Source organism: Stegostoma tigrinum, chromosome 6 (genome assembly GCF_030684315.1).
Source record: "Stegostoma tigrinum isolate sSteTig4 chromosome 6, sSteTig4.hap1, whole genome shotgun sequence".
Classification (NCBI taxonomy): domain Eukaryota; kingdom Metazoa; phylum Chordata; class Chondrichthyes; order Orectolobiformes; family Stegostomatidae; genus Stegostoma; species Stegostoma tigrinum.
Window position 1 is genome coordinate 82,917,688 of NC_081359.1, and position 27,064 is coordinate 82,944,751.

General features: G+C 39.5%; 1 protein-coding gene across 1 annotated transcript in view; it reads right to left on the reverse strand.

Annotated features, from left to right (window-relative positions):
- The window catches only part of LOC125453193 (stAR-related lipid transfer protein 13-like), a 464,022-nt gene extending 437,278 nt beyond the window's left edge, over positions 1–26,744 (reverse strand). The window contains exon 1 of the mRNA XM_048532431.2: positions 26,635–26,744. The gene's annotated coding sequence lies outside the window, so the exon portion shown is untranslated. The remainder of the gene's footprint in view (positions 1–26,634) is intronic.
- Between the last annotated feature and the right edge of the window lie 320 nt (positions 26,745–27,064).

The window sequence follows — 27,064 nt, forward strand, 5'->3', positions numbered from 1 at the left end:
TCAGCCTGCTGCCTAAAAATGTAATCAAAACTATGTGCAGGAATCCCTAGGGCAAAACAGCCTTCTGCAAGCACTGGCTAAGTCATGCAAAGAGAGCTGCTATCAAAAACTAAGGAGGCTCTTTTATGAATGCGTTGTGAACTATTCCTCATGCTATGCTCGGCCTCAGGACTCTGGATCATTTCATCACCTGTAGCACCTGGTGTCAGTCTTAGAGTTGTGCACAAATTACAAAAGTTTTGTTGCTTTCAATCTTAAACCAATATCTTCAATTTGATCTGCATTTTAACTTTTCAACATTAAATAATGATTGAATCTGTTACATGTCTCCAAGAACATTTGATGTTGTGAGGTTTGCAGGGGCTGGTGACATTTAAATTTCACATTCCTGACCAGGAATAACACTGTGTAGTGCATCTTCATGTGATGCCCAAATGAACGAAAAGTCAGATTATCTTATACAAACAATAAACAGCAAAAATCAATAGCGATGAAAGGAGATTATTGCCCTTGATGGAAAGGTTCACTTGGCACAACATCAGACAGGCCATTTCACACACCTGTAACCAAATCTGCCCTTGTATTTTCTCCTACTAATTTAAACAGACGGACGATTGGGAAAATTTATTATAGGCCTGAATTCCTTCCTATTCTATTATGTCTTGGTGATTTCTTTTATGTATGTTAAAGTATAATTAGAGAAATAAGAAAATTATCCTTCGAAACATTTAAATAAAAACAATGCAACGATCTTCCTCCCCTTAGCAGAGTAGGGCCAGTGTACAATTTTCACCCACTAACTTGGTTTTGCGAAACCCCAGTTCACTTTAATAGATTGGATTTATCATTGATTAGCCAGGGCAGATTCCCAGCAGGATGTTCACCTCTAGGAAGTCAATTGCTGTTGAATCACATAGTTCAAAATCCCATCAGCATTTCTGGTCTCTGTCCATTTTAATTTTTTTGGGAGACAGCGTACCCACAGACCCTATCATTCCAGGAAGTCAGAGAAAATTCAGATGATTGCAAGGATGTAATTGTCACAGTTCATGGGCAATATACCAATCAGTGAGTGATGTACTAGTGCTACAGAATGAATTGATTTTTCAATGCATTTTTACATTGAATACACATGACAATAAATGATTCAAATAGAAGTCAAGCATTTATTTTGTCAGCGGGTTAATGCAAATGGTTTACTTGGAACGGCAAGGTATAAGCTAAGTTAGAATCAACCGCATGTGTGCAAGGCTACACAAGAATGGGTAACGATTAGAAGGGTTTCCGTTTCTAAAGTGAACCAATTGAATATTTATGACAATACAAGCGCTTTTACAACTGATAACAGCTTTTATTTTTAAAACTGAGTTCAAATTCTCGACCACCATGCAGGATATCAACTCGCATTTCCTAGATGATTTGTCCATCAGAAAGTAAAAGCAATCTGGTCATTAACACATTGTTGTTTATGGGAGCAGGTTGAGTTTAAACTGATTACCACCTTTCTTATGCTTTCATGGGGAATTCAAAGGTACTTCACTTGCTCTAATGTGCTTTGGGGATCATGAATTTAATTATGTAATTTTTTAATTTTCAATAATAACCACTAAATTACACAATGTCTAACCCTTAATATTATTTGTGTATAGGAGAGTAATACTTATTTTGCATTTAGCTCATTGTCTGTGTCTCTCAATTCAGCAGAATAGCATTGCTCTGACTTTTTATACTAACTAGGTGCTTTCAATATTTTTAAATTACAGGTGGCGCCGTCCAATTTTTCAACTTGTTCGTGTGCTGGATTTTACTCCTTTCCAAATGTTTATCACTGCCTACCCACCTGCCTCTTCCCCCACTGCAGTTCTATCAACAGCATGGATGATATCGATTTAGCCTACCTATCGGTCTTATTCGCTATTGGGATTTAATCGATGGTGAAAGATGTTTACGCTAATTGCCCAGCTCAGTCCTGCAGGTTTGCCTGAGGGCTGGTGGAGGGCAGGAATCTTTCCTTAAATACATTTCCCAGGAAGGTATATCAGTGCCCTGGTTCCCCTCACCCATGGCCTCTCAAACCATATCCCCAAACACACTTCCCAAATCCTGATCCAATGTAGCTCTGCTCCTCAAGCCCAGAGGCCGGCACTAGCAATGGCCACGTCTTCCTATGGTGTTCATGACTTTGGAAAGCTACCGACATCTAACTGGCTGGTTTCTGTGATGTGGACTGTCTGTCCCTGAATGCCAAAAATCCTGCGTCAGGTCTACCAATGGCTAACAGGCCGCCAATTGGCAGTGGGACAGCCCTTCTTCTGCTGTGTAGGTCCTTTTCAAGACTGTTAATCTGGGGGACGGTGGAAGGGAGTTGGAAGCTATCTAAAGTCCAGTTCAGTATGTTTATATTTGCTGAATTACAACAATTCCACATCATTGTGTGAGATTCTGAAAAATTATTTAATTTAATATTTTAGAGACAATTACAAAATCTGTATCAAGAATGTTTTATGTTGCAGTAAATCATTGAGATCTTCCATGTGATGTTTACTTCAAGCTGCTGTTTACTGCTCCAAGGCTGTTTCAAGGACTGAGACTCACTAATATGTCAACATGCTCCTTTGGTTCAAACATAAAGAGTAATACAAGTCTGCTAGATATGCATTTACCTTTGTGCTCAGGCCTGCACTTTTTGGGAAATTTCTGTTTATGTGGTCCCAGTCATGAGATCTAAGCAAAACTGCTAAGGCTGTTAATAGAACTGAAAAACAGATATGTTTCTTGGTTGAATACTGAGTGTAAGTGTCACGGGATTTGTAGAGGCCGATGTTTAAGGTGGTGCCTTTCAAAGTTACAGCTTGAGTTATATGCTGGCAAACTTAATTCTGAAATACTGTACTACAACCATAACATGGAAGCTTTGACACAAACTTCAGCAGATCCATAAGCCAGAAAAACATTCAACAGAACTTTTTTTGCAACATTACTCCTGTGGCTATCCTTCAAAAAGTACCCTAGTTGTTATAATTTGCTTTAAGAGAACCTTTAATTCTTTGTCAGGTGTTATACAAATGCAAGGTTTTCTTTTTACTGCCAATCAAAACTTGGTTTCTCTTTCAGGAATACATGTCATTACAGTAAAATTCCACTTGTATTTCTAATTCTGTAGAGCCAGTTTTAACTGCTAAAATGAATGAAACGTCACAAAGCAGGTGGACAGGATATCATTTGCTTTGGCCCCACGTCATTTCATACTATTATTTTAACCAGTGAACTTATAACATAGGTGGTGGCAGAAGGCTAAAGCCGCACTGAAAAGTAAAAGTTATGACCTGATTATGTCATTCGGATCCTGATATGATTCAAATGCAGGGTCATACACTTAGGCCTTTGTCCTGTTTTGAATATGGAAGAATCAGATGAAGAATAATAAAGTATCATCAGGACATTCAGGACTTTACAAACAATGTTTTATCTTTGAACTGTAGCCATGATTGTAATGGTGACTGCCAAGGTATGCATTGCAAGATTTAGAGCCATAAAGTCACAAAGCATCGAAGAGGGCCCTCAGCCCACTGAGTCGACATTGACCTATTTATTACTAATCTCACCTTCCTGCATTTAGCCCTTAATCTTGAACACTATGACATTTAAAATGCTAACGCATCTACTTCTTTAAAAATACTTTCATCAACAGAAATAACATAAGTTATCAGTTAACCTATTTTGCTGAAGGAGAAAAATACATTGACAGCAACTGACCCGGATGGAATCCCCAGCCATGCACTCTCTTCCTGCATGGGCCAGCTGGTGGGATTTACTTGCAGACTCTTTAACCTCTCCTTATTCTGCTATGACGTTCTAACCTGATTGAAGAAGGCCACTGTCATCGCGGTAGCAAAGAAAACTCAGGCAATGTGTCTGAATGACTGCTGCCTGGTGGCCCTGACATCCAGCGTGAAGAATGCCAACAGTGTGGATTATGAAGTGCTTTGAGAAGTTATCAACAGCACGCATCAAATCCAAACGCCAATGCTCCAATGATCCACTACAATTCACCTATGTCACAATAAATACATTGTGGATGTCATCTCTCTGGCCCCCTCCTCATTGTTGGAACAAAAGGTAAATAAGGACACCTACATCAGATTCCTATTCACTGACTTGAGATCTGCCTTCAACACAATAATTCCAACCAAATGCATCACCAAACTCCAAGGCCTAGGGGTTTGCTGCCCCCTTTGCAACTGGATCATTGACTTCCTGACCCACATACGTCAATCAGTAAGGATAGACGACAACACTTCCTCCACAATAATCCTCAACACCAGTGCCCTGCAAGGCTGTGTGTTCAGCCCATTACTATACTCCTTATACACTCATGACTGTATGGCCAAATTTTGTTCTAACTCCATTTATGAATTTGCTGATGACACCACTGTAGTGGGTTGGATCTTAAATAATGATGAGACATAGTACAGGACAGAGGTAGAGAGCTGAGTGGTATGATGTAAAGATAACGATCTCTCCCTTAATGTCAACAAACAAAGGAACTGGTCATTGACTTCAGAAAGCAGATTGGAAGACTTGCCTGCTTCTGCATCATTGGCGCTGAGATGGAGATAGTCGAGAGCTTCAAGTTCCTAGGAGTAAATATTACCAACAATCTATATACTGGTCCATCCATTTTGATGCTATGGCCAAGAAAGCACACCAACACCTCTTCTTACTCAGGACATTAAGGAAATTTGGCTTTTCCTCAATGCCCCTCACCAATTTTTATAGATACAGCACAGAAAGCATCCTATCTGGATGAATCACAGCTTGGTGTGGCAACTGCTCTGTCCAAGACTGCAAGAAATTACAGAGAGTTGTGAATGCAACCCAGTCCATTATGCGAGCCAGCCTTCCATCCATTGACTCCATCTGTACTTCCTGCTGCCTCAGGAAAGCAGTCAACATAATCAACTTCCCACTCCAAGTATACTCTCTTCCACTCTATTTCAGCTGGCCAAAGGTGGAAAAGTTTGAAAACACATACCAACAGTTTCAAGTGTAGCTTCTTCTCCTCTTTATGAATGGACCTCTCATATATTAGAGTTGATCTTTCTCTGCACCTTCTCTGTAGCTGTGACACTATACAGTGTATTCTGCATAAATATATTCTGGGAATTCTGAAGGAGGATCTAGGTCCGAAGCACCAGCCTTCCTGCTCCCCTGATGCTGCTTGGCCTGCTGTGTTCATCCAGCTCGACACCTTGTTATCTCAATATCTTTGTATTTCCTGATATGTTGATGTGATTCTGATGGAAACTTATTTTATAAGCATGACCAGAATTTCCACTGAACTTTTGCCAAAGTTACAACAGTTAGTGGGAAAAGTCAACACATGTTTTGGTAAAGACAGCTGCAGAAGCATTCGAACATTAATGGCATATTGTCTGCATATTAGAAATGTGCTGTTTTTGGCTCTCTGCATTGATTCTAGGCTAGGTAGTTATTTATTTCCTCTGTTCTAAAGGAGAGTCACTGAATTAAAAACATTTTCTCTGCTTTTTCTCCACAGATGCTGTCAGATCTGTTGAGTTTCTCTAATAACTTACGTTTTTGTTTTGGATCTTCAGCATCCACACTTTTTTTGTTTCATTTTAGGTTATGTATGTTTTTACCATGTTATGTGAAGTTTATTCCATTCATTTTAATGGTGTCATTCTCAAACTTATTGTATCCTGGAGGACCACCAGGAGTGGATGCTTCATTTGACCTATTAAATAGGGCATGGATACGGTAAGAGAAGAACAAAACAACTTGGGAATGTGTCCAATTAAACCCATTGTGGTTACAAAGTATTGTATAGCTCTGTTTGTAGTCCATGCCAATTAAGTTTATCAAGTAAATCAACCAAATACGCAGTCCATGAATGTCATTGTAACCTTAATTGCTAAACTGTGCACAGGAATCAATTTCTTGTGTTGTATTTTTCCTTCATTTTTAGATTCTTGCTTTTACCCATGCTTGGGCTTACACAGTCCATTCCCGTATAGGGAGGATGTAACAATTTCCAGCTGATACCAATGGAGGTTTGTAATCACTAGTGAGAAAACATACAAGTCTCAGTAATTCCTTCACTAAAGTGACACAAATTTGGATTGTGTATTCCATATTGGGAATTCCCTATGATAAGAATTAAAGACATAGAATTCATACTGTATTACTCCATGCCACAACCAAAACACTTCAACACACTAGCTATGAATGAAAATCTTTTACCCATCTCCCCACAATCTTGGGGTAACTTTGTGGCTGCAGTCATTTCATGATTCATCAAAGTTTTTGATATTAATTCTCCAAAACATTTTAGTTATGTACTTTAAAATCCATTTTAGTAGAGGTGTATCGTAGATCATTTTTCTCTATATTCTCTATATTTATATCTGATCAATAATGCCAATGCAAACACTCTCAGGTTTTGATCAGCTGTTAAATTTCCAAGATGTAATAGAGCCTTCTCAAGAGACCTGACAGCAGATCAGTTAACTGTTTTGTCGAAGGAAAGATACCAATGCAGTTGGAGAAGTGTATGGTCTGAGTAATTCAAAAATGTATAATTGCTTTATTAAAAATAAGGGCCCAGATCTTCTAGTGAGTGACCATCACACTCAGATTGTCACTCCCCCTTATATTTTTATGTTAATGTTGGGATCCACATTTTTGGCCAGAAATTACCATCTCAGTTCCTTCAGAGATGTGGAGCGTAGCTGAAATCAATACAGATCCCCACAGTGTAGAAAAGTCAAACTGCCCTACTTTTATTGCAGTTAGTGTTCTTAGATTTGAATCTTCAGCAGCACAGTCAGAAAATTTGTCAGCTGCTGTGAAAAGTTAAATGTTTAAGATAAATTTGGGATCAGAATGGCAGTTAGAATCACAGAGGTGTTCAGCACAGAAGCAAACTGGTTGGTCCAATTGACCATGCTGACCAGAAATCTGAAACTGATCCAGTTTCATTTGCCTGCAGTTGGCCCACTTCCCTCTCACCCCTTTTTATTCATATACCCATCCAAATGCTATTTAAATGTTGTTATTGTACCAGCCTTCACCACCTCCTCTGGCAGCTCATTCTACACACGCACCACACTCTGTGTGAAAAAGTTGCCTCTTAGATTGCTTTTGAATCTTTCCCCTGCTATCTTAAACCTATGCCCTCTAATTTTGCACTCCTCTGCTTTGGGGAAAAGACATTGGCTATTCACTCTATCCATGTCCTTCATAATTTTATAAACTTTTCTAAGGCCACCCTTCAGCAACCTATGCTTGGCGGAAAATAGATACAGCCTACTCAGCCTCTCCCTCCAACTGAAGCTTAAACCCTCCAACTCTGGCATCATCCTTGTAAACCTTTTCTGATGCCTTTCAAGTTTCATAACATCTTTCCTATAGCAGGGAGACCCAGCAGTGAATGCAATCTTCCAAAAGTAGCATAACTAATGAGTGGTAAAACCACAACAAGATCTCCCAACCCCTGAATTCAATGCACTGATCGATATAGGCAAATATGCCAAATGCCTTCTTCACTACCCTATCTACCTGCAACTCCACTTTCAAGGAACTATGAACCTGTAACCCAAGGTGTTCAGCAACACTCCTCAGGACCTTACAATCAAGTGCCCTGATCTTACCAAAATGCAGAACCTTATATTTCTCTAAATTATACTCCATCTGCCACTCCTTGGCCCATCTGATCTGGTACCGTTATACTCTGAGGTAGCCTTCTTCGTTGTCCACTACCCCATCAATTTTGGTGTCATCTGCAAATTTGCTAACCATGTCTCCTAAATTCACATTCAAATCAATTATACAAATGACTAAAAACAGTCGACCCAACACCAATCCCTGTGACACACCACTGGTCAGACGCCTCCAGTTCGAAAAACAGCCCTGTACCACCGCCCTCTGACCTTAATTTAAATCAATTTGAATCTAAATGGCTAGTTCTCCTTGGATTCCATGTGGTCTAACCTTGCTAACCAATCTACCATGTGGAACCTCATCGAGCACCTTGCTGAAGTTCATACAGACAACATTCACTGCTCTGCCTTCATCAATCATCTTTGTCACTTCTTCAAAAAAAAACTCAATCAAGTTAATGAGACAAGATGTACTCAAAGCCATGTTGACTATCCCCAATCAGTCTTTGCCTTTCCAAATATATGTAAACCCTGTCTCTCAGATTTCCCTCCAACAAATTACCCAAGCCTGATGTCATGCGCACCTGTCTATAGTTCCCTGGATTTTTCTTACAATCTTTCTTAAATGATGGCATCACATTAGCCAACCTCCAGTCTTCCAGCACCTCATCCATGGCTATCTATGATACAAATGTCTCAGCAAGGGGCCTAGTATTCACTTCCCTAGCTTCTCACAATGTTCTGGGGTACACCTGATTGGGCCCTGGGAATTTATCCATGCTTATGCCTTTTAAGACATTCAAATTTCCTCCTCTGTAATACGGACACTTTAAAAGGTATCATTATTTAGTTCCTCAAGTTTGCCAGCTTCCATATCCTTCTCCACGATTAACATTGATGCAAAATACTCATTTAGCATCTTACCCATCTCTTATGGTTCCACACATTGGTAGTCTTGTTGATTTTTAAGGGCCCAATCCTTTCCATTGTCACTTTTCTTTTCCTTAAAGAATTTATAGAATCTCTTTGGATTCTCCTTAGCCCTAATTGCCAAAGTTATCTCATGTCCCTGTTTTACTCTCCTGATTTCCCTCTTCAGTATAGTCTTACATTTCTTGAACTCCTTGAGGGATTCACTCAAGCCCTGCTTATACCTGACATATGCCTCCTTTTTCTTGACCATAGCCTCAATTTCTTTAGTCATCCAGCCTTCCCTATACCTACTAGCCACACCCTTCACACTAACAGGAACACATTGTCTCTGGACTCTCATTATTTCATTTTTGAAGGCTTCCCACTTTAACAGCTGTACCTTTACGTGCGAATAGCTGCTCCCAATCAATTTTTGAAAGTTATAAAGTCAAAGAGTATTAGAGATATACAGCACGGAAATAGACCTTTCAATCCAAATCATCCATGCTGACCAGATCTCCTATGTAAATCTAGTCCCATTTGCTAGCATTTGTCTCATATAGCTCTAAACCTTGCCTATTCAAATACCCATCTGGATGCCCTTTAAATGTTGTAATCGTACTAGCCTTCACCACTTCCTCTGGCAGCTTATTCCATACACGAAAATCCCTCTGCGTGAAAATGTTGTCCGATAGGTCCTTTTTATATCTTTCCCCTTTCACCTTAAACCTGTGCCATTTAGTTTTGGACTGTCCCACTCTGGGTTCTTGCCGAATATGTTCAAAACTGACCTTCCCCAACTTAGAACTTTAACTTTTAGTTCTTTTTCATAATTATCTTAAAACTAATAGAATTATGATCATTGGCCTCAGAGAGCTGCCCCACTGACACCTTAGTCACTTGCCCTGCCTTACTTCTTAAGAGAAGGCCAAGTTTTATTCCTTCTCCGGTAGGTAGATCCACATACTCAACAAGAACATTTTCTTTTTGATTAAGAGGTGATGGTGACTGTCAGGTAGGGTTCCAGGGAAGCAGGGTTTCAGTTTGGTAAAATGTCAGGTAGGGTGGGTAGGATGCTAGGTAAATGTTGGAGTGTCTAGGGTTTTTGGGAGACACTTTCTGTATTGAAGGCATTGGGGAAGGGGAGGGATTGGAGGTGAGGTGTTTGGCAGGAATATCAGAGGTTGTAGGTGAGGTGAGTTTCATGAGTGGGATGGTTAGTAGATTTTGAAGCATGGGGGTGGGAAGTGGGGGTAGTTTGAAGTCAATGGTCAAGAGGAGTAAGATATCAAGGAAGTAGTACCTAGGCAATCTGTGATGCATCACAGGGTCATTTTAATAAGTACAAGTTAGACAGAATGTTTATTTGTCCACCTTTACCTCATTAACCACTAACAATAGAAGCAGAGCCCACTGAATTCTCCAATATAGTAGTGAGATGGGAGTTATTTGAAGGTTTAAACATAGCCATATTGTTACTATCGATATCCTGGGCAATTGTCATGGAGCCTGTTATGTTTGGGATTCCAAAGGTTCTCATTATGCAATTCCAGTCTGTGCTATAGAAAGTATTCTCTAGTCATCAGAACATCCAGCACATGATTTAAGTCTGTTTTGTGAGGAAGAAATTTATTTAAGCTTCACTTTGTTGGTATCTAAACACTTCAACTGGCTTATTACCTTATAGATTCGTGAGAATTATCTGGAATTCTTTGCATGAGGTATATATGGATTGTTAACAATTTCATAAAGTTACTTAATTTGATCACAAAGTTTATAATTTTGTTATCTTTCTTTTCCCTTTTTCCACTTCTATATTTTCACTTAAAATCTTTGGTATAAGAACTAAGAGACACTCCAGTGGATTTTTGAAAAAGTATTCACCAAAAGAGATGTTATATTCCAGAAATTGGTTAATTATCTGCCCTCTCAGTTGAAAGGAAGAAACGATGGCAGCTGCATTTACATTAGAGTTACTTTACATTAAAAATATTCCTTTGGATGTAAAGTAGCATGGGAAGTCCAGAGGTCATAAGGGGCACTAATCAATTCATTTTTAAATCTTGTTTTGTGACCTAGTAGGTGTTCCTTAACCCTGGTTTGAGACTCTTTTCCATTCCAGTTTACTTAGTATATCTAATTTATTGGCATTACTAATTTCATAGTGACTTTGAATCATCCTTTGTTATTGCTGTTAATTTTCAAAGCTCTAGAGCCTTCATATTATTCTATCTTTGAAGTGATCATTCAGCATTGCTACATATGATTCTTTCCCATGAAATTATAAAACATTTCACATACCGCAATAACCAATCCGTTCTACAATGTGCACTATTTTTGAAATACAAATCTAACCCATTTTCAAATTACCTTCTAAGCTCATTATTTTCAACATAGCTGTCATATATACTTGAAGACCTTGTCAGTCACCTTGGATTCTCAATTGAACAAAAAGGAGATCTAAAAATGAATAGGCATCTATTTAGGCAGTAACAGTTCTTGTGGTTCAGACTGCATTCAGCAGGTAGTTGGGGCTCCATTCTCACAATCTGTGTCATATGAACCTCTTGAAATGTCCGTGTATAGCAATACATCCGCGATACCCATTATCCAATAATGTATACTGCGGAGTAAATAATTCAATGGATTGCCAAGTTAATAATGTCCTTTGACTTGGCATTCAATGCTTTAATCCTACTAACAATGCTTTGTATGCAGTACAAACGTCAGCAAGGGACAATGCAACATATTTTAAACACATGCTTTTTTTCCTCTAGAATATTGCAAACAGTAGGTATTATAACAATAACAGACATTCATAAGCAACCAGAAGGCTGTAACTTGATCTTGGGGTTCAATTTATATCAATGAACTACTTAAGCTAAGTTTTCACATGTAACGTCATCTGTACACCTTGCTTGAGTGGATAGTTTTGTTTTTAACTCCTCCCAAGACACTATTCATCCATACGTAACATGAGAATGTCACTTTTTTTACATCAAAACATTTTCTTAAAAAACTTAAGATTTTCTCATCTTTCACTCCTGAAAAACATTGTACAAGCCTTCATTTGTCTTTCTCATCATCTTTATTGTGCTGTACTGGGATCTAACACTCTGCCTCCCCATGTAATTTTCCAGACTTGGTCATTTAGATGTAATTGTTATTTTGATATTATTTAGAACAGTGGTGCAATTAATTTAATTAGTTTTATAAAAAACTTAATCTATAAAGAGACACAACTTGCTCATTTTAGCTGGATTTGACATCTGCATTTCACTGACATTTATCAACATTTGAAATTTAATACACTCCAAATATATTCATCATTACTCGTCCATCTACCAGTGTCCCAAATTTCTAATCATTTCTATAGTTAAGGGAAAACTGTATTAGTGAGTGAGTGTGTGTATGCTTGTGTCAAAGCCAACACAGTGTGGAGCTGGAGGAGCACAGCAGGTCAAACAGCATCAGAGGAGCAGGAAAGTTGATGTTTCACGACCCGAAATGTCAACTTTGCTGTTCCTTTGATGCTGCTTGGCCTGCTGCATTCCTCCAGCTCCACACTGTGTTGTCTCCGACTCTGGCATCCGCAGTTTTTGCTATCTTTGTGTCAAAGCCAAGGTGCTTTCATTATTTTATTCATTACAGCAAATGATATTTGTCTTTTCAAAAGTTACAAGGAAATCTATCTGTTTGTGTCTTTTACCACCACAGTCTGTAAACAAACACCTGTTGAGTCAGCAAACATCCTAATAATAAATCCTGTTGAGGTCAGATGAATAGTGGGAAAGAGTGAGGAACAATTGTACACCTCGTCACCTGTATGTAAATGACATGCTACAGCCTGGAGTTTGAACTCACAATGCTTATAGAGGTGAAGCAGGTGGGAGGGGTATCTGACAGTGGGAGATGTAAAACTGCATGATGTCAGTGGTAGAATTTTCACAAAACCATTGAATTGTTATATGAATTCCAGACTTTCCAATTATGACAGCAGATGTGATGGCAATTCACAAAATGCAACTTCACCTTCACCCTTTGAAAAGGAATGTAAATTGAAGCTTAAAGTTCAAGAAGAGAATGCAGCAAGCCTTGCCAAACAAGCTAGAAGGTCAAAGGCTGCAGCTGCTTCAGAAACATTTCTTTGTATGTGCTGTAGGACTGTGAGGCTACAGAGTGTTAGAGTAGAGGAGAAGTGGGTTATTAAACCTAAAGAACTGCGGATGTTGTAAATCAGGAACAAAAACAAAGTTGCTGGCAAAGCTCAGCAGGTCTGGCAGCATCTGTGGAGGAGAAAACAGTTTACGTTTCCAGTCCAGTGACCCTTCCTCAGAACCGAGGAATGTCTTGTTCCTCATAAACAGGTGGAGGAAACTAGCTGGCAGTATCAAGGTGATGTGATTGGAGGTGGAATAAGGAGGTAGCAGGAGCAACATGTTGCTGTTATGCCTGTGGATACATTGTAGAAGGTGAACTAAGAATGACAAGAACGGTGACAGTGACGCCACGTTCACTACATGCTGTTGTGTTTATCACCTTACCCCTTTCAAAAGAACATATGAAATATTAATAGCAACATACTGTTCTCCACCGGGAGTCTACTCCACTATTTAAGAATTGCTCTTCCCATGCACTTTCCCATCCAATTTCTATGACTCCCTTAGAGAGCAAAATTCTATCAATCTCAGCCTCGATTATACTCAACTGCCAAATATCCAAAGCCATCAAGGGGAGATTATACTCAACCTCTCCACACAAGACAGTCCCTCGATGCCTCGGATCAACCTCGTGAATCTTCTTTGGGTTTTTGACAGTGCTATCAAACAGCACTTATTCAGCTGTACAATGATGTTGGGTTCTTCCAGAGTCTTTCAATTCCTGACTTCAATACAGCATTGGTCCAAACATAGACAAAAACATAGAATTGTAGAAAAATTACAGCAACAAAAAGGAACACACAGCCCATAGTATCTGCACTGGAGAACAAATTAAGCAACCATCCTAATCCTAGCTACCAGTACCTGATTTGTAGCACTGTAAGTTACGATACTTCAAGTGTAGAGCCAGGTTCATTTTATATTACTTTAGGGTTTGCACCTCAGCCAACTGGGCAGTGAATTCCAGACACCCATCACCCTTTGGATGAAAAGATTTTCCTGATGCGCCTCTACACCTCTACCGATGACCTTAAATTAATGCTTCCAGCAACTTATCTCCCCACTAGGGGAAGCAAGTCTTCCCTGCTCGCTCCATCCAAACTCCTCGTGATTCTGCAGATAATTTTCAGGTCCCTTTGTCCTGATGTAAGCAACCATACCCGATCCTATCTTTTGTTATACCAGCAATTTTCAAGTCTGAGCAACATTCTTGCAATCCTGTGCATTTTTTCTAAAACAGTTGTGTCCTACCTGTTGTGGTCCCGAACTGTACACAAAACTCCATGTGTAGCCTAATCAGAGTTTTACATAGTTTCAGAAATACATTGCTGCTCATGCATTCAATACCTCACCCAACGAAGGAAAGCCTCCCAAATGTCTTCTTTACCATCATTATCTATCTATCCTAACACCTTTACAGACCTGTGGATCTACACTTTCTCTACCCTTTCGATACCCCCCCCCCATTTACTATGTATTCTTTTACTTTGTTTGCCTTCCCCAAATACATAATTCCACATTTCTCTGGATTGAAATTCATTAACTCTGTCATTCAACAAAACAATTGATTCTCCCTATTGTTGACAGCCAAACACTGTACTTTCAATATGTCAGCCAATTTTTGTGTTGTCTGCCAATCTTTTAATCATGTCTCCCACAAATAAATCTAAATCACTAATATATTCCACAAATAGCAGGGGACCCAAAACTGAGCCCTATGAAAACCCACTGAAAACGCCTTTCCCTGCAATGAATAACCATTATCCTTTATTGTCTGACACTAAGCCAATTTGAATCCAACTCACCACATTTCCTATAACCCAGTGGCTTTAATTTTTTGGATTAGTCTGCCCTGTGGGACCTTGTCAAATTCCTTACTAAAACACTTGTAGACAACATTTGTTGCACTCCCCTTATTAATCCTCCTTGTTACTGTCTCAAAACATGACTTTCCTTTGGCAAAAATCACAAGGTTAAACATTTTCAGTTGCAATTCTTTTTTAGTTAGTTTGAAATGTGAGCAGACCCAAAGAATAGTAAATACACAGAGACAGGAAAAGGAATGAGGTCAGGAAAAAGGGCCAGGCTTTGGAGTGGGTGAGAGAAACAAGAAAGCAGCGTGGACTGCACTAATCAGTAGAGTAAGAAATGGATGAAGAATCATCTCTGGTCTAAGTGCCACAGGAAATATGTCAATTGACTCTGGCATAGTTCAGTGTACTGCTTTAGACTGTCCTTGCTTGTTCTTCCTACATATGCTTCAATAAACAACTGTAAACTATAGCTGAGTCTGCTGGTGGTTTGTCAAGTTACACCTCAACAACGTTTTGCTAACTTGCCCTAATTAATCCGTGCTCCTGCAAGTAACAGTTAATCCTATCTCTCAATATGTCCAGTAGTTTTCCCACAACCGAGGTCAGACTAAGTACCTGTGGCCTATCCCTCGAATCCTTCTTGAATAATGGTGCAATGTTTGCAGGCTTAAAATCCCTTGATAACACATCTATATCCAGTAATCCTTAAATCCTCAGAGCATCGACTATTTTCTTCTTGTCTTTCTTTAACAGCTTAGGATACGACCCAGAGATAGCAAGAACTGCAGATGCTGGAGTCAGAGACAATACAGTGCGAAGCTGGAGGAGCACAGCAGGTCAGGCAGCATCAGTGAAATAGGAAAGTTAAAGTTTTGGGTTGGGACTCTTCTTCAGAGCTGACTTTTCTGAAGAAGGGTCCCAACACAAAACATCAACTTTCCTACTCCTCTAATGTTGTCTGACCTGCTGTGTTCCTCCAGCTTCACACTGTGTTGTCCAGGATACAATTCATCCAGATACTTGGTGATTTATTCACTTTCAACGCCATTCTTTACATTATACTAATTTTATCTAATAGTTCTAATGCGCTTTAACTAGAAAGTCTGCATCACCCATCTCCTTCTGAAGACAGAAACAAATTACTTATTTGGAACCCTACGCATATCTTCTGTATCTATGCACATGTTACCATGCTCCCCTCTGATAGACCCAACCTTTTACTTAGACATCGTCTTGGTCATTATCTTGACCAGATAAAAACATCTTGGATTGCACTTAATTTTATTGGCCAATATATTTTCACCTTCTCTTTGCTTTCCCAATTTCATTTTCACTTCACCCTGTACTTTCTATACAGCTGTAAACTTCCTAAATTGTTACAATTTTTGAGAACAAAAACAGCTGAAGTCCTGAGGTGAGATGAGGTGAAAGCCACTGCCCTTGATATCAAGACAGCATTTGACCAAGTATGACTTCAAGGAGCCCTAACAAAGCTGCAGTCAATGAGATTTGGGGAAAATTCCTCTCTGATTGGAGTCACATCTAGTGCAAAGGAAGATAGTTTTGATCATTGGGTGTCAATCATCTCAGTCCAAGGATGTCACTGCAAGAGTTCGTCAATGTAGTATTCGAGGCACAGTGGTCTTCAAATTCTTCATCAATGCTCTTTCATCCATTACCATGTCTAAAAAAGGTTCGCTGATGATTGCACAATGTTCAGGCCCATTTATAAATCTTCAGATACTGAAAATGTCCATGCCCATCTGCAGCAAGGTTTGCACAGAATCTAGGCTTGGGCAGAAAAGAGAGGGGTAACATTAGTTTTGTGCAAGTGTCAAGTAATGCCTACTTCCAATAATAGAGAATTTAACTAGAGTTTAAGTTCAATGGCATTTCCATCACTGAATCAGTCTCTAGCAATTCCTGGTGGCTACCATTGACCAGAAATTGAATTGGACTAGTCATGTAATTATTGTGGCTACAAACTCAGCAAATAGACTAACACTTCTGTGGTGAGTAACTCACCTCTGGATTCCTCAATGCCTGCCCACCAGCAAAAGGACGAAAATCAAAAATGTGATGGAGGATTCATCAATTGTCTTGATGGGTGTTGCTCCAACAAAACTCAGGAAGGTTGACACAATTGAAGACAAAGCAGCCTGCTTAATAGACTCTGAATCCATCACCTTTCACATTCAGTCTCTTCACCACCAATGCACATTGCCAACAGTATATACCAGCTACGAGTTTCACTGCAGGGACTCACCAAGCCTGTTACAATAATGTCTTCCAAACTGTAACCTCAATAACCTGGATGGTCATGGGAAGAAGATCCCTGAATTAAAAATGTTTGTAAATTGCAGAGAATGAGAAGAAACCTTCCTATCATTTCCCAATTAATAGCCGCAGATGTCAGAATCAGTAGACATCCCAATATCCCTGGTCATCAGAGATGGAGAGACGGGGAGTCTTTTAGCACGGATGATGGAATTATTTCAGATATACAGCACTATATAACAACAGGAAGTGAAATATGATTTGTGCATAATGATAATTCAAGTATTCTTAATGACTCAGTACTTGAACTTGTCCCATTGGAATTATAGGTTGCCTCCACCGCTATTGATTCATTCCAAAGTTAATCCTCTGATGATGCACCATAGCAAGATTTAAGTAAACCATGGGACAAGGAGAGCCTAGAAGACTGAAAATCTTGTGGATGTTTTCACCATGGATAGATTCCCCCTTCCTGCCTCCAGTCCACACCGAGAACCCTGCCAGGATAGTCACTTTATCATTAGTGACATTTTGGTGGCAGTGGCGTCAGACCTTTAAGTGAGTGTACATTTATCACTTCAAAACCTTAAATGTTTTGCTGTTTGGCAGTCAGACTGCTCAACACCATCTTACTGATAAGGTTGTGAACTAATCTGGAGCAGGTGGCAGGGCAGTGGAGTTTTCTGCCCACTGAGTTTTGTAGGACCCCAACTTCAAACCTGCTTGCAGAAAAACTTAAAATCCAGCCCATACATGCAGGCCTTCAATGCCTTTCACAACTTAAATAGTATTCACGAAACTCCAGCCTTGACCATTCATCATCCCACTGGTCTGCAGCAAAATATTCTCCAGCTCATTATTAGCAGGCAGCTGTGCCTGAGCAAGGGGGGAAATACTGGAGAGTGAAAATATGAAAATGAGACTTCATTTAAAGTATTTCCATGTCTCACCTGTTGTCTCCATCAGTTTGTACCTCATACAGCCCATATGTACCTGCAGTAGTTATCTGAGTAACTTGTCTCTACTTCTACCAAACCAATAATGGTTTAACTACACAGAAGTGTAAGGAAGAAGAGCAAAGATTTAAAGTTGGACAAGAGTATGCTCACAGACCTATTACACATTGTTAGCATCTTAATTTTCAGTTTTAGACGCAGACCCCATAAATATTTTCCCTTTGCTCCACTTTCATTCTTGCCAGTTGTTGGTTAGTCGCTGACAATTACCTTTCTTAGTTGTTAATGATGATGGAAAATTGGGTCAAGAAGTGGAGATGCTGTGAAAGGAAATCTATTTTTTAAACAGGATTGTTTTGCATTAGTTGTATAGTTGGGAGGGTTGGTGGGAGGGGGTAGGCATTCGGGAGGCAAGCGTGTCTTTTTCCATATGGTTATTAGATGGGAAGTAGAGTTTAGTAGAACCTCTCAACAATGAGGACATGCCAGGAAGCAATGTGCACAGTTGGTTTTGCTTAACACTTTGCTCCTCCTGTGTTTGTCCTTCCTCATCTTTCAAGGATCACCTTTCAAATAGGTTCTGTGCATCTGTACCTTGTTCCTCCCAGAGGTCAAAGCTTCATTGTTAAGTAGACTTGTACAAACTGCAGCATGGTACCTATCTTTAATGTGTCAAAAAAATTGTTCACAGCATACTTAGTAACCACATGGCCTTTACTTCTTTGTCCCCAGGCCTCATTTTTCAGGTTTCTGCAAACTACCATGTGGTAACTCTGCTAAAACTATACAAGCTAGGCTACAACTGGAATACAGTGAACAGTTTTGTTCACTTATCTCAGGAAAGATACTATCCACTTTGTCAGGAAGAAGAGAACAGCTGAATATTACCTAAATGAGGAAAAACTGCAGAAATCTGCGACACAGAGGAATTTGAAATCCTCGCGCATGAATCACAAAATGTTAGCATGCAACTTCCTTGTGTAATAGGGGAGGTAAATGGGCTATTGGCCTTTACTTGAAAGGGAATGGGATATAAAAATAGGGAGGTGTTGCTAAATTTATACAAGGCTCTAGGTAGACCACACTTGCAATACTGTGAACAGTTTTGGCCTTCTTATTTAGGAATAGATTTTCTTCTGAGGTGATATCAAGTAGGTTGGCATTATTGATAGGAGACCTTATTGAAATATATAAGATTATTAGGTAACTTGACATGTAGAAGTGGTGATGTTATTTCCAATTGTAGGACAGTCTAGGGCAGAGTAAAGTGTTGCACCATTTATTAAGACTGAGATGAAGAGGAGTACTTTCTCTCAGAGTGTGGTATATTTGTGGGTCAAGACTGGGTTGTTAAGTATATTCAAGGCTGAGATAGTGAGATTTCTAAACATAAAGATATCAAGAGTTATGGAGGTAATGCAGGAAAGTGGAGTTGAAGATTATTAGATCAGTCATGATCTCATTGAATGATGAAGCTAATTCAATCAGCTTCCTTCTGCAAACATTTTTCTGTTGGTCCATATTGATCAAATCCCTTGCAGTTAATGAATGCTCCTGACAAATCCAAGGGTACCTTAATAGACATGCGTGCAGTCAATAATATCCTGTATTGTGGGAAGCAAATCACAGCCAAAAAGCTGAGTATCAGCAATATCATTCTAACTGGGATCATCATAGAAAGAATTCACAGTTCTGGTAGAAAAGCCATCCATCATCAGTCATAACTCTTTTGCATTAGTGGGTCAGTTGCAACATCCTGCAAATGTATCTGGCACAACTTCTAAAAATTCCATTGGCAGAAATATTTTGGTTAATGGTGACATTGATAGCGTCTTGTAAAATGTGACCAACAAAAAAGAGAACAGATGTTGTTCCGACAGGCTGGAATTGTCTTCCACTACTTGACATGACATCATAGATTTCCTCAGACACAGGTTGTCCTCTGTCCTCTAGGCCTGAAACGTCAGCTTTTGTGCTCCTAAGATGCTGCTTGGCCTGCTGTGTTCATCCAGTTCCACACTTTGCTATCTCTGTTTGTTGACCTTGTTTGCTGAGTATAGGCTCCTGTAAGCTTCACCTCTGTAGTGTTCTCCTCTTCGTTGCAGAACTGCAAGATTTGAACAGTAGGCTGTTGTTGGTATGGGTTTTCTGCTTCTGCTGCTGACGTTCTTCTGATTATCGTAGTTCTTATTGGAAGTCCAAAATAATACATTATACCTTCAACCTATAGTAGTGGGACATATCAGCTTTCTGAAATGCTGGTTAAAACATTGAAGCTGAAAAAAATGTAGTGGACACTTTCAAATTGTTTAAAACAATCTTCAACATGTATAAAATAACCTCTCATTCATACTGTCAACAAGCCCTAACACAGAAGCAGGTAAAAAAGGAACTGTAAGCCCTGAGCACGTAACAGAATATTTCCCTGTTGTAGCTGTAGGGATCTGGGAGTGTTGGTCCAGGATTCTCTAAAGGTTAACTTGAAGGTAGAATCCGTAATTAAGAAAGCGAATGTAATGTTGTTGTTTATCTCAAGAGGATTGGAATATAAAAGCAGCGATGTGCTTCTGAGGCTTTATAAAGCTTCAGTTAGGCCCCATTTAGAATACTGTGTCCAATTTTGGGCCCCACACCTCAGGAAGGACATACTAGCCCTGGAGCGTGTCCAGCGGAGATTCACACGGATGATCCATGGAATGGTAGGTTTAACATATGATGAACAGCTAAGGATCCTGGGATTGTACTCATTAGAGTTTAGAAGGTTGAGGGGAGATCTAATAGAAACTTACAAGATAATGTATGGTTTAGAAGGGGTGGACGCTAGGAAGTTGTTTCCGTTAGGTGGAGAGACTAGGACCCGTGGGCACAGCCTTAAAGTTAGAGGGGATAAATTTAAAACTGATATGAGATGATATTTCTTCATCCAGAGAGTGGTGGGCTTCTGGAATTCATTGCCACGGACTGCAGTGGACGCCGGGACGTTGGATGGCTTCAAGGCAGAGATCGACAAATTCTTGATCTCAGAAGGAATCAAGGGCTACGGGGAGAGTGCAGGGAAGTGGAGTTGAAATGCCCATCAGCCATGATTTAAATGGCGGGGTGAACTTGATGGGCCGAATGGTCTTACTTCCACTCCTTTATCTTATGGTCTTATGGTCTTACAGCACACTTAATTATTGTTGAACATTGTTAACAGGGGGCAAGAAGCTGAAGTTTTTCACCTTGCAATCACCAGAACTAGCAAGTGTGGGCCAGTTGAGTGTTGTTGTCATGTTGTCCACCAATGTTGGCATGCTGTTAGTGGAAAAACAACACTCTCACAGGTTTATTGCACAGCAACAGCATGAGGCATTTGAACCCCGAATAGTTTTCATGAGTGGGGCCCAAACAATTTCTTCTGGTCCCCAGGCCAATAACTAGTTCTGACAAAGGGGGAGGCAATTGGTAGGGTGTCATGGGCAGGTCAGCTGGAGGACTTAGGAAAAGCACGTTATAATATTATGTTTAGGTTTTTTTGAGTTTCTAGTAATTTATTTAAGACTAAGCCACTTATTAGTCCGAAATAATAGATGAAATGTCTAGACCACACAGTTCAAAAAGCTCAAAGGAATTTGGACATCTTAGACAGTCAAGGTCACCTAGAAACAGGTCTGACCAATTTAATGGTGGTGCAAATGGTAATGCAGTTTGGTATGTGTTGCTGTGTTGCTAACTTTGAGATTGTTGTATCCATTTAACAACTGTAAAATAGGGCTAAAATATAAAATTTAGGTTTCTTATTTGAAAATATCATCAATTGCACAGACAAAATCATCTAGAACCTAATCATGAGTTTTTTGTTACTTTTTTTTATTTAAAAGATTCCTCACCACAAATTGTTTTTGAATTCTTTCATGATGTGGGTGTCCCTGACTTCACCATCTCTAGATGCACATGACAAAGTGGCAGTGAACTGCCTTCATGAACCAATGTAGTCCATTTCCTGTCGATAGGACCACAACTAGAAGTCCCTAGCTCCAGTCCACTGGCACAAGTCCTCCTATTACAGCTGATGAAGCATTTTCCTCCAACAGTTCCTCTGATGAAGTAAGGTGAAAACATAATGTTCAATGCCATTTCTGAAGAAGGGTCCCAACACAACATGTCAACTTTCCTGCTCCTCTGATGCTGCCTGGCCTGTTGCGTTCCTCCAGCTCCATGCTGTGTTATCTCTGACTCCAGCACTGGCAGTTCTTACTATCTCAGATGTTCAACTACAGTGTTGTCTGGTCCTGGCATTTGGAAATTAATCCATTATGGAAAAAATATACCTATAGCACGGGTTGTTTCACAGGATAGACTAGAGTTATGACAGTTGATAGGAAAATTGTATTAATATTACCTATTTGAAATAATCACATGACTTATGGAAGCCAACCAATTAATCCTGGAGTAACACTGTTATTGTGGAAGCAAAGGCGACAGCACTTTATACCCAGTAAAATCCCAAGATAATGTCTAATATCGCTTTTGTTTACGTAATGAATATTGAATCTGTTGAATCATTAATATCCCACTGCCTGTGCATACGGGCGCTTGATTTAACATTTTAACTTAAAAAAAGATGCTCCTTCCAACAACAATCCCTGCTTTTCTACCATCCCATGGTATCAACCCGGAATGTGCTCAAGCACTGGAAGGTTTGTTTCAAAGGAATATCCACAGCAACTGCCATTGCCCTCAGCATACGAGACAAAGAAAGAGGTCCCATGTAACATTCTTAAAATTTGTACTTAAACTAATAATGATAGAAATACATCCTAGGCCATTCAGAGCTGTATAAATAAAAATAGTTAGTATTATCAAACTAATTAATAAATCTTAACTCTGCAACTTGAAGGGGTCTATTATGAAAGGTTTAGTTTCCTCTTGTTAGAGTCAAATTGAGATTGTTAAGTTAACAGCTCAGCTAAAAATGTTGGGAATAGAGCCAAACCAAATGAGACCCAGATGGTCTGACTGCCATGAGTAATGATAAATGAATTCTGGACATGGCAAAGGCAAGTTAAGTGCTGTTAATGAAAACGTGGAACATTTGTGTTTTCATGAATATCCTACAAGCTTCCTTTTTGGCATAACTGTTTACTGCAAGGAAAACACTCATTTTTTGACAATGTTTAGCTGTGAAATTTTGCTTAACGAGTGTAGAAATCCAAAGTGTAATTGGAGGTAGTTTGACATGGTCAAGTACATGGCTGCACCTTCACAGTGGCAACCTGTTTGTTTTGGCATCACGATAAAAGCCACCTTATACTCTTTGTTGTGGCAGTTTTTGAAATAATTCAGATACAGAATGTTTTACAGCAACGGTCTGCCTCTTTGAGTGATAACAACAACTTCAATACACTAATTAATCACAAATAGAGTTTCTAAGGAACCACAAAAGATCAATATGCAAGTGCATGACTAATTTAAATAATAGATGTAGCAAGGAAAACACTATTGTTTGAAGAACTTTTTTGTTAGTGTTAACCATATAGCTCCAAGCTCTCCTAGCAGACCTGATTATGCTTCAGTTGTAACTGAGTAGAGCACATGTAAGAGATCCACTGGGAGAGTTGGTAATGTGCGCATATTTATTGAATAAGCCATTTGGAGTGGAATTAGATGGAATTATCTGATCGTTCTATGATTTGTTATCAGATAGGTCACTTCAACAAGAGGAGTAAGCAAAGTGATCGAAATGTTCTGTGTATTTGTCTAAAGAAAAGGGTAGATTAAAATAATAATTCCAAAACAGATATGTAATTTTATGGTAACAAAGCGTGGAGCTGGATGAACACAGCAGGCCAAGCAGCATCTCAGGAGCCCAAAAGCTGACGTTTCGAGCCTAGACCCTTCATCAGAGAGGGGGATGGAGAGGGGGGAGGTGGACAGAAGATGGAGAGAAAAGAAGATAGGTGGAGAGGAGAGTATAGGTGAGGAGGTAGGAAGGGGATAGGTCAGTCCAGGGAAGATGGACAGGTCATGGAGGTGGGATGAGGTGGTAGGTAGGAAATGGAGGTGCGGCTTGGGGTGGGAGGAAGGGTTGGGTGAGAGGAAGAACAAGTTAGGGAAGCAGAGACAGGCTGGGCTGGTTTTGGGATGCAATGGATGGAGGGGAAGAGCTGGGCTGGTTGTGTGGTGCAGTGGGGGGAGGGGACGAACTGGGGGTGTTTTGGGATGCGGTGGGGGCAGGGGAGATTTTGAAGCTGGTGAAGTCCACATTGATACCATTGGGCTGCAGGGTTCCCAAGCGGAATATGAGTTGCTGTTCTTGCAACCTTCGGGTGGCATCATTGTGGCACTACAGGAGGCCCATGATGGACATGTCGTCTGAAGAATGGGAGGGGGAGCTGAAATGGTTCGCGACTGGGAGGTGCAGCTGTTTGTTGCGAACCGAGCGGAGGTGTTCTGCAAAGCGGTCCCCAAGCCTCCGCTTGGTTTCCCCAATGTAGAGGAATCTACACCGGGTACAATGGATACAATATACCACATTGGCAGATGTGCAGGTGAACATCTGCTTGATATGGAAGGTCATCTTGGGGCCTGGGATAGGGGTGAGGGAGGAGGTGTGGGGACAAGTGTAGCATTTCCTGCGGTTGCAGTGGAAGGTGCCGAGTGTGGTGGGGTTGGAGGGGAGTGTGGATCGGATAAGGGAGTCACGGAGAGAATGGTCTCTCCGGAAAGCAGACAAGGGTGGGGATGGAAAAATAGCTTGGGTGGTGGGGTCGGACTGTAGATGGCGGAAGTAATTTTATGGTTTTACTTTTGAAACACTCCTTCCCTGGGAACCAGAAAGCAAAGAAAATAACTTAATATCTTCTATCACGTCACAATAATTAAATGTTTTCGAAATATATCATATTTTAAAATGCATTTTGATAACTTGAGTAATCAACATGTAAAAGTGACTTCATGGATTTTCAACAGCACTGAAGACTAAATCAAACAAGAAATGGCAGAGTTTACTTGAAAAGAGTGCTGGGTGTGGGAGGGGAAGAGAGCTAAGTATGAGGGGAGAGAGAGAATACATGGGAACATTAACAAGTATAGGCATGGGCCTCACAAAGCTATTATTTTCAACAGGCTACATGCGATTTATGCTATCTTCAACTTTAACTGACACAGAGTAATTCTGTAAGCCTGTATTACTGGCATTGAACCTCACTGACATCAAAAATGTGAACAGAGAACTGGAATAAGGATTGATTTCTAGCAAAGCTCTGATCAACAGCAGAGCCACAGAAAAGTAGTCCTTTAATCTACTGATAGAAATGAAGCTAAGAAGCGCAAGAGGATAAGTGTCTTTCAAATTTCTCCCCTTTTCACCAAGTTGATCAAACAAAGCCTTCAAGGTATCAGCCAACATCAGAGTTAACATTATTCTTTGCTGGCCAGTTACATTACTCAAATAGTATTTTAATAAAGCCATTTAGGCTGAAATGTAGTCATCTACCTATTGTTATCTATATAGACCCCACCATTTTAGAAAGTTATTTACACAAACAGTATGATTAAATATTGTTAACATATGCTTGGTTTTCAATAATAAAATGGGGAACATTAACAATTGACATTTATCTAACAATCTTCTTACAAGCAGGTTTATGATTGTCTGTAAAGGCTGTCTTGTGTTTACATTTTTAGAAAATATCTCGCAGACATAAATGTACCCAGAGTCTGCTGATCAAATCATTTAATAAAATTTTGATTGTGTTCAAAAATATGTTGGTTATTGATGGTATTCCTTTATATTTTCTAACTGACATTCAACTTTCATTCAAAATGAGGTTCCATGACATTCCAATTATGCTCGTTGGAAAATTAATAAATAGATCAAAATTGCAGGCTAAATGCTGCACATGGAAAGGGGAATAGAATATGCACTGTTGTCTTTGGAAGCTTTTCTGAGCTCACTGGACCTAGCCTCCTAGTACATGCAGCCAGAGGAAGACACTTTATAAAGGTACAGGGCATATTTCTAAATCAATGTATGTTTTGCAGAATGCAGTTTTGGTCTCTATTTGACAAACGCAATGGTTTGCTTACGACCATAGTGCCAGACTGGCATATGAGATTAAAATGATTGCCCTTGTGTTGGATAAACACCACTACAAACTGCGTGGATCAAACGGCCTGTTTTTATTCTTAATCTGAAATGCAATTTCTATATAATTTTATGTAATTATGTGTCACTGCAGACTTTAAAATTAGAATCCAATGCTGACAATTATCCTTTACAAAATATATTGTAAAAAGTTATATGTGAAAATAATAATCATTTGTAAAGGACTTTGAAAGGACACAAAATACAGTGGTGATACGTGGCCTGTGTAAATATGACAATGTGTACTGTATCAAGTATTAAAAGGGGCAAAAATTCCAGAATTCCAGGGCACATTCTAATTTAATACTTTTAAGATGCTAGCTTTTATTTAATCCAAAAGATATAACCATAATATTCACCAAAGCATGCTGCACATCACATTGAAATTTAATAAATTTGATCAAACGAAAGTATCAGTAATTCCATATCTGTTTCAACACATGAGGCACTGTTGTACTCAATTAATTTCACTGTTCTAGTCCTGTCACTGTAGACCGTAATCATTCTTCTGTCACAGTTACTCTTAGATGTAAAAGCTAAGAAAAACATTTTTTTCTCAGTAGCCCACGATTAAATAATCAAAACAGGTTTACTACGTTTGCCAAAACATTACTTTCCAGTTGCATTTAGAGTGACAACAAAAAAATTCAAATGCATCAAATACTTCAGACAGCAACAAAAGGAAATATAATAGAAACCACTCACAGTTAAATGAGAATGCTTTCCATTAGTCCATCAACTCAACCAGCAGGTCTTATTTTGTTCTATGCTTTCTTACGCGTGTAAAGTATCTCCTTGTACGTCTGATGTGAAACAAGCAATGTGCATAACAAGTAAAAGCTTACGAGTGTGATTGAACAGGATATTTGTCTGTATTTGCATATGTATGATTAATGTTCTCCCGCCCACTTTTTTCATTTTCTTAAAAATGTCGCCTAAACTTCTGAAGGCAGATAATTAGTTTACACAAACGATTATCTTCGGATAATAAAATTTGATTAGGTTAAGTGCCATACTGTAGCATATGGCCATGCTGCTTACCAAATTTTGTTATAACCTTTCTTTTTTTTTAATGTGAACCAAATAATTGCACAAACTAAGCTTCTTCTTTTGTTGAGAACAGATTGCTCAGTGT